Source organism: Chiloscyllium punctatum, chromosome 3 (genome assembly GCF_047496795.1).
Source record: "Chiloscyllium punctatum isolate Juve2018m chromosome 3, sChiPun1.3, whole genome shotgun sequence".
NCBI lineage: Eukaryota > Metazoa > Chordata > Chondrichthyes > Orectolobiformes > Hemiscylliidae > Chiloscyllium > Chiloscyllium punctatum.
Genome location: NC_092741.1, coordinates 151,482,879 through 151,491,569, shown reverse-complemented (window position 1 = coordinate 151,491,569; position 8,691 = coordinate 151,482,879). Strand labels below are relative to the sequence as shown.

The window sequence follows — 8,691 nt, the reverse complement described above, 5'->3', positions numbered from 1 at the left end:
AGATTAGCAATGCAGCAGCATCAGTTCATGCTGATTAAATTAGCACCCCTTAGAGAATATCTAATATTCCTCTTTTCCTCACACATGTATTATGGAAGAGAATTTCAATTGGAAGGCCCATTCCTTGGCTCAGTTTCTCTCTAAAATTATAACACTTTCCAACAGTAATGCAGACAGATTACAACAGGTACAATTGGACCTGGATGTCCCTGTTCACTAGTCGCCAAGAGTAGGCATGTAGGTGCAGCAGATGGTGGAGAAGGCAAATCATGCCTTCACAGTGAGAGGATTTGAATAAGGGAGCAGGGATGTCTTGTTGCAATTGCACAGGGCCTTGGCTAGGCCATACCTGGAATATTATTGCAGTTTTGGTCTCCTTATCTGAGGAAGGATATTGTGACTATGTAGGGAATACAACAGAGTAAACCAGACTGATTCCTGGAAATGAAGGACTGACATATGTACAGAGGCTGGATTGGTTACGGCTAGATTCACTAGGAATCTCATAGAAACCTATAAAATGCTGACAGGAGTGCACAGAGTAAATGCAGGAAGGATACTCTTGATGACTGGGAGTTCAGAACCAGGGGTCACAGACTACAGATATGGGATTTCGGATTGAGATGGAAGGAAATTTCTTCACCCAGAGAATGGTGAGCTTGTGCAATGCTCTGCCACAGAATACATTTGAAGCTGAAACACCTTTCAAGAAGTTAGTTGTGGTTCTTGGGGCTAAAGGCATCAAAGGCTATGGGGAGAAGGCAGTAACAGGGTACTGAGTTGGATAATAGACAATAGACAATAGGTGCAGGAGTAGGCCTTTCTGCCCTTCGAGCCTGCACCACCATTCAATATGGTCATGACTGATCATCCTTAATCAGTATCCTGTTCCTGCCTTATCTCCATAACCCTTGATTCCACTATCCTTGAGAGCTCTATCCAACTCTTTCTTAAATGAATCCAGAGACTGGGCCTCCACTGCCCTCTGGGGCAGAACATTCCACACAGCCACCACTCTCTTGGTGAAGAGGTTTCTCCTCATCTCTGTCCTAAATGGTCTACCCCGTATTTTTAAGCTGTGTCTTCTGGTTCGGCTATGATCATATGGTGGAGCAAGCTTGAAGGGCCAAATAAGTGACTCCTGTTCCTGTTTGTTAGGTTCTGGTGGTTCTTTAAGAAGTGCTGTGTTATGATCTCAGAACAGGTAGGCAGGGTGGTGAAAAAGGTGTTTGGCACACTTACCTTCAATGGTCAGAGCAAAGGAGTTGTTACATCATGTTGCGGCTGTACAGGAAATTGGTGAACCTGCTTTAGTTTACTGTATACAATTCTGGTCACCCTTCTACAAGAAGGATGTTGTTAAATTGGAGGGTGTACAGAAAAAATTTGCAAGGATAGTGCCAACACTGGAGGGTTTGAATTATAAGGAGATACTGAAAGGTTCGGGCCTTTTACTCTGGAGGGTTGGAGGCTGAGGGGAGACCTTATAGATGTCTATAAAATCATGAAGGGCATGGATAGGGTAAATAGACAAAGTCTTTTTTCACAGGTTAGAGGAATCCAAAACTAGAAGGCATAGGTTTAAGATGAGAGGGGAAAAATTTATAAAGAACCTCAGGGGTAAAATGTTCATGCAGAGGATGGTACATATATGAAACAAGCTGCCAGTGGAAGTGGTCGATGCCGGTAAAATTACAACATTTAAAAGACATCTGGATGGGTACATAAAAAGGAAACGTTTACAGGGATATTGGCTAAATGTAGGCAAATGGAACTATGTCAGATTGGGATGTCTGGTCGGCGAGGAGAGGTCAGACTGAAAGGTCTGTTTCCGTGCTGTATGACTGTATAACTCGATAAAAGAATAAAGTAAAATGATTTAAAACTCACTTATGTAATTAAAGTATTTATTCTGCATATGGAGTTATTTCTCTGTACGCAGAGAAGGTGAGAAAAATTAAGCCTTTAAATTAAAGGTAATGGTTACAGAAAGTTAATTTAGAAACTACATAGACTTGGTTTTGCTACATGCAAAAAGAGGCAAATCAGAATTCTCGAAGTCTCTGGACAATGTGGACCATGAAGGTGTGGGAACAGGGGTATCTTGGGAAAATATAGGAAGGCTGTAAAAATGAGATAACAAAATGCAATTTTGCTCTGAAGACTTGATCAGGGAGTCGAGGTCTTACCAGTGAGCAGCATTAGGCCTATTTGTATGCATTAAAATCCGATTGTTCGCTATTCTTGTCTAATTTATATGCTGTTTGTTATTCTTCCACATGGTGGAGAGAGCAAGACAGCAACAATTCCCAGAACTGATGTTAGAACAAGAAGCTGTTAGCTTCAGCTCATCACTTGCTTGTCAAGGCCTCCATCTTGGCCAGCAATCCCTTACAATTGAGGGCATGCTCAATGGTAGTGTAGCCTGCATTTCCCTATCCACGCAGGATAGTATTGGGCATGCATGAGCTTCACCACATCATGATTGTGCATTTCTGACTCCGTTAGTTAACAGTTACCCATTTCAATGCTCCACTTCTGGGAAGCACATGATACCTTGCATTGTAATGTTGCTGCCAGGTTGCTTTCCACAAAGGGAAAGGCATCCATCTCACGCAACTCTTTGCTTGTTTCCATAGTACAGACACATTTTCTGACAACTTGAATGCTCATAGTATCTCTGTCTTGCCCAACTGTGATTTTTTTTGTTGCACTTTGTCACTTCATTCAGAACTTGAAGGCTCACAAGCCTTCGTTTTCCCTTGCATTGTCATGCAGACCCAATGCCAGGAAGCTGCTCATGTTTGCAAGTAATGATGACATTGTTGTGGACATGTTGCTGTTCCAAACCACGTTATGTCAATATTTTACACACAACATGTGCCAGCTTACATTGCAAACTCACTGAATGTTCTTCAACCAAATGACCATATCTGAAAGTCTAAGGGGAGCCGTGCTCAGTCAAATCATAGGCACAAGGGCACAGAGTTAATTTTGTGTTATAAAGTGATCCTTGTAAAGGGTATGGATAGATTTCAGAGAACATTGAACTGTATCAGTTGGGGGATTTGAAATGATATTAAATGATGGGGGAGATGACACAAATGTGCATCTCTCACAACTGCATACATTTTCATTGATGCCACATTAACTTGGTGGAGATCTAGTAATTGGTGAGCGAAAATGGATATAAAAGGGATGATTTAGAATTAGAATTAGCTCAGTTGTCACATTGTCACAGCTTCCAACCTCATAGTTCGGGAACCCCATACTGCCCAGTTCTTCCTCCTACCCAAGATCTACAAGACTGACTACCCCGGCCGACCCATCGTCTCGGCCTGCTCCTGCCCCACCGAATTCATCTCCACCTACCTCGATACTGTCCTATCCCCACTGGTCCAGGAACTCCCCACATACTTTTGGGACACCACCCATGCCCTCCACCTTCTCCAAGACTTCCATTTCCCTGGCCCCCACCTCCATCCACCATGACCAGGGCCTCCAAGCCCTCTGGTTCTTCCTCTTCTGACGTCCCCACCAGTACCCTTCCATAACATTCTAATTTGTTTGGCTGAACCGGTCCTCATCTTCAACAGTTTCTCCTTCGAATCCTCCTACTTCCTCCAGGTCAAAGGGGTAGCTATGGGCACCTGTATGGGCCCCACTATGCCTATCTCTATGTCGGCTACGTGGAACAGTCCATCTTCCGTAGTTACACTGGCACCATTCCCCAACCTCATCCTCTGCTACATTGATGACTGCATCACCACCACCTTGTGCTCCCATGAGGGGGTTGAATAGTTCATCAATTTTACCAACACATTCCACCCCGACCTTAAATTCATCTGGACCATCTCTGACACCTCCCTCCCCTTCCTGGACCTCTCCATCTCCATCAACAGTGACCGATTCAATATTGACATTTTCTACAAACCCACTGACTCCCACAGCTACCTGGATTACATCTTCTCCCACCCTGCTCCCTACAAAAATGTTATCCCTTATTCCCAATTCCTCCGCCTTGGCAGCATCTGCTCCCAAGAGGAGCAGTTCCACCACAGAACACACCAAATGGCCTCCTTCTTTAAAGATCACAATTTGCCCTCCCATGTGGTTGATGATGCCCTCCAGTGCATCTCATCCACTTCCTGCACCTCCGCTCTTGAACCCCTTCAATTGCAACAAGGCCAGAACACCCCTGGTCCTCACTTCCACCTCACTAACCTACGTATACATTGCATCGTCCTCCGCCATTTCCACCACCTACAAGTGGACCCCACAACCGGAGATATATTTCCCTCCCTATTCTTATCCACTTTCTGTAAAGACCGTTCCCTCCATGACTACCTCGTCAGGTCCACGCCCTGTAACAACCACCCTCCCCTCCCGGCACCTTTCCCTACCACTGCAGGAATTGCAAAACTTGTGCCCACCCCTCCCCCTTCACCCCTATCCAAGGCCCCAAAGGAGCCTTCCACATCCATCAAAGTGTAACCTGCACTTCCACACATGTCATTTACTGTATCTGTTGCTCCCGATGTGGTCTCCTCTACATTGGGGAGACAGGACGCCTACTCGCAGAGCGCTTCAGAGAACATCTCTGGGCCACCCACACCAATCAAACCCACTGTCCAGTGGCCAAACACGTCAACTCCCCCTCCCACTCTGCCGAAGACATGCAGGTCCTGGGACTCCTCCATCGCCACTTCGTTCCCACCTGATGCCTGGAGGAAGAACGCCTCATCTTCTGCTTCGAGACCCTTCAACCCTAGGGCATTAATGTGGACTTCATCAATTTCCTCATTTCCCCATCCCAGACCTTATCCCAGTTCTAACTTTCCAACTTGGCACTGCCCTCATGACCTGTCCCACCTGTCCATTTTCTTTCCCACCTATCCGGTCCACCCACCTCTTCGACCAATCACCACTACTCCCACCTCCATCCACCTATCGCACTCTCAGCTACCTTGCCCGCAGCCGCACCCCCCCTCCGATTTATCTCTTCACCCCTGGGGCTCCCAGCCTCATTCCTGAAGAAGAGCTTTTGCCCAAAACGTTGATTTTCCGGCCCCTTGGATGCTGCCTGATGTGTTGTGCTTTTCCAGCACCACACTCTCTACTCTAATCTCCAGCATCTGCAGTCCTCACTTTCGCCTTCATTGTCACATGTCTACTGAGTACAGTGAAAAGCTTACAAGTCACCACTTACAGCACCATCTTAGCTACAATGGTACCAATGTACACATTCTTAAGTAGAAATTCTTAGGGAAAAAAAGGAAAGTAAAACGTCCAGCATTACAGATCTTCAGAAAAAAAATTAGAAAAACAAATACATGAAAAGTTCCGAAGAACAATCCACCCAACCCAGCCCGTGCCTGCACCTTGCCTCTTGACCATACTGAGCCGTGACTCCACATTGCACCGGGTTTCACCTCAAAGTTCTTGAGGTCAGAAAACCTCTCTGGACTTTTGCAAACTGATTGGCATATCAAAGAATGAATCACGCAACAGTAAAAAATGACAAACGAAGATAACTATTACTTTTAAAGAAATCAATCAGGAATTGGGCAGGCATTACTTAGACAATCCAAGATTGACCATGAACTATTAATGCACTGCTCATGCACATATCAGCCAGTTAGAGTTCAAGATGTCTCTGATCATGCAGGGGCGGGGGCTGTTGGTGGCTTGCACATATTAAGTAGTGGTGATTCTCAGCAAAATTGACACACAGGAAGGAAGGCTGAAACCATAAAGGGAACTTCAGCCAACAGAACATAACAAGAGATCTGTGTCCAGTATATTAGGGTCATGAACTGGTAATTGGATTGATTGAAAACCACTAATGTGATTGAAGTATTATTTCTTTTGCACTATTCATGATTACCTTAATAAATTCTGTAAAACTTGTGAAAATGTATTTATACCTGGAATGGGTCTTATAATTAATCAGGACTAGTAACCCTTTACATTGACTCTGCCAGACTCAGTCTATAATGGTAATTGATTTAGATTTTTCAATTCAAGTTAAAGCAAACCTCAAAATCTTTAAACACCTCCCAGCAGAAAGAAATGAGAAGATATATTTAAGAGCCATTTCTATTGCAATTTACCTTTATCAATGCAGCTATTCTGCTTGTTTGAATTGTACTTTAACAGTTACAATAAGTTTACATTAAATATATAAAAAGTTCCATAGTAATCATATTGTGGATCAATCTATTTTATCATTATATTTGCATTTCCTCCATATTTGCTCTTGATAAAACATTCAATATGATTTTAATATTTTATGTAATATGAATGTTTATTTCAAAATGAATGATTTGTAGCATTAAAGTCTAATGAAATTGGTTTAAATTCTTGGTATTGTTAGAACTACATTTCTGTATTTACTGATTACTGGAAAAAATGAAAGATATTGAACTCATTGGACACCTTCTGGATTAAACCGATATTGTGTCATGGGATAATGGTACTTATGTAGTTTCTTGGAAAATGAGGTCAACAGTTCTATGTGTGTTGTGACCCATCTGCTAAATACAGAAATTAAACAGACTGTGGAAAAACTGCCAAAGCTTTTAGGAAGAGAGGAGGGGTTTATTGTTCTTAATTTCTGAAAAACCTAGTTTTGGAAGATTCTGTGAGGCTTTGTCCCAAGGGCTGCCTTTCATGTCTTGATTTCAGAAACCTAAGAAGACAGAAGGAAGGAAACTGCCAAAGCTGGCATAAAGTTTCAATCTCTCTTTTCCTGTTTTAGTTAAAGTAATTGGGAAACGACAAAGTTTCCACACCACAGTATTTTGACTACCTTGCAAAGCTTAAGAAGCTGAACTGTGATCAACTTTCCAAAGATTTGGAAACTGTGATTTCCATTAAAACTGAAATTTGCTTGGAAGACCTAACAGTCTACAAATCAAATTCATCAACAAGACACCTATTAGACGGTGAGAATTCATCAAATTCTAACTTTTACTTTTCATATTATTGGCCAATAAGAATATTTTCCTTTGTCCTTATCAAAATATCAGAGTCTTTTACTGCTTTTTGTGTTGTATAAGTGTGTATGTGTTAGAATGAAAAGGGATATAGTTCTAATTCTGGATTATAGCTTAGATGTTAATCAGTTTGGACATTTGTTTTTAGAAAAGGGTTTTGTTTTATGGTAAAACAAAACCAAAAATTGAAGCTGCTGGATATCTGAAGCAAACAAAAACTGGAATTGCTGAATAAACCCAGCAGGTCTGGCAGCACCTGAAAAGAAAAAAAATCAATTAACACTTCAAGTCCAGAACTGAAAACAGCTAGAAAAAGGTGGTACCTATGTTGATGACCAGGTGATGGAGTAAAGGAATAAATGGTTAGGTGGAGAATGAGCCCAGAGAGAGAGAAACGGGCAGAAAACAGGGTAGTGTACAAAGGGGTTGTTGACAGTAAGCCAGGGAAGAAGAGTCATAGAGTCATGTAGCATGAAAATAGGCCCTTCAATCCAATTCGTCCATGCTGACCCGATTTCCCAAACTAAACTAGTCTCATGTTCCTGTGTTTGGCTCATTTCCCTCTCAACCTTTCCTATTCATGTATTTGTCCAAATGTCTTTTAAATGTTGCAACTATACCTGCACCTACCACTTCCTCTGGTAGTTAATTCCATAAACGATTAACCCTTTGTATGAACATGTTTCTCGTCAGGTTCTTTTAAAATTTTTCCCCCACACTTTAAAAAATGCCCTCTGGTTTTAAATTCCCTTTTCCTAGGGAACATACCTTTGATATTCCCCTTTTCTATGCTCTTCATGATTTTATAACACTCTATAAAGTCACCCCTCAACCTCCTATGCGAAAGACTCTACATAGGTGATAATAGGGACTATGCAAGAGAGGAGGAGGAGGAGGAGGGGGAAGAGGAGGAGGAGGAGGAGGAGGAGGAGGAGGAGGAGGAGGAGGAGAGGAGGAGGAGGAGGAGGAGGAGGAGGAGGAGGAGGAGGAGGAGGAGGAGGAGGAGGAGGAGGAGGAGGAGGAGGAGGAGGAGGGAGGAGGGAGGAGGGGGGGGAGGGAGGGAGGGAGGAAGGGAGGGGGGAGGGAGGGAGGGAGGAGGGAGGAAGGGAGGGAGGAGGGAGGGAGGGAGGGAGGGAGGAGGGGGGAGGGAGGGGGGAGGGAGGGAGGGGGAGGGAAGGAGGGAGGGAGGGGGGAAGGGAGGGGGGAGGAGGGGGGGGGGAGGGAGGGAGGAGGGAGGGGGGGGGAGGGAGGGGGGAGGGAGGGGGGGGGGAGGGAGGGAGGAGGGAGGGGGGGGGAGGGAGGGGGGAGGGAGGGAGGGGGGAGGGAGGGAGGGAGGGAGGAAGGGAGGGGGGAGGGAGGAAGGGAGGGGGGAGGGAGGGAGGGAGGGAGGGAGGGAGGAGGGAGGGAGGGAGGGGGGAGGGAGGGGGGAGGGAGGGAGGAAGGGAGGGGGGAGGGAGGGAGGGAGGGAGGGAGGGAGGAGGGAGGGAGGGAGGAGGGAGGGGTGAGGAGGGAGGGGGGAGGAGGGAGGGAGGAGGGGGAGGAGGGAGGGAGGGAGGGAGGAGGGAGGGAGGGAGGGAGGAGGGAGGAGGGAGGGAGGGAGGAGGGAGGGAGGGAGGGAGGAGGGAGGGAGGGAGGGAGGGAGGGAGGGAGGGAGGAGGGAGGGAGGGAGGGGGGAGGGAGGAGGGAGGGGGGG

General features: G+C 45.4%; 1 protein-coding gene across 1 annotated transcript in view; it reads left to right on the top strand.

The window, feature by feature from the left end:
* The first annotated feature begins 6,611 nt into the window (after positions 1-6,611).
* Positions 6,612-8,691, top strand: part of tdrd15 (tudor domain containing 15) — a 20,096-nt gene continuing 18,016 nt past the window's right edge. Inside the window, exon 1 of the mRNA XM_072562231.1 lies at positions 6,612-6,947. The gene's annotated coding sequence lies outside the window, so the exon portion shown is untranslated. The remainder of the gene's footprint in view (positions 6,948-8,691) is intronic.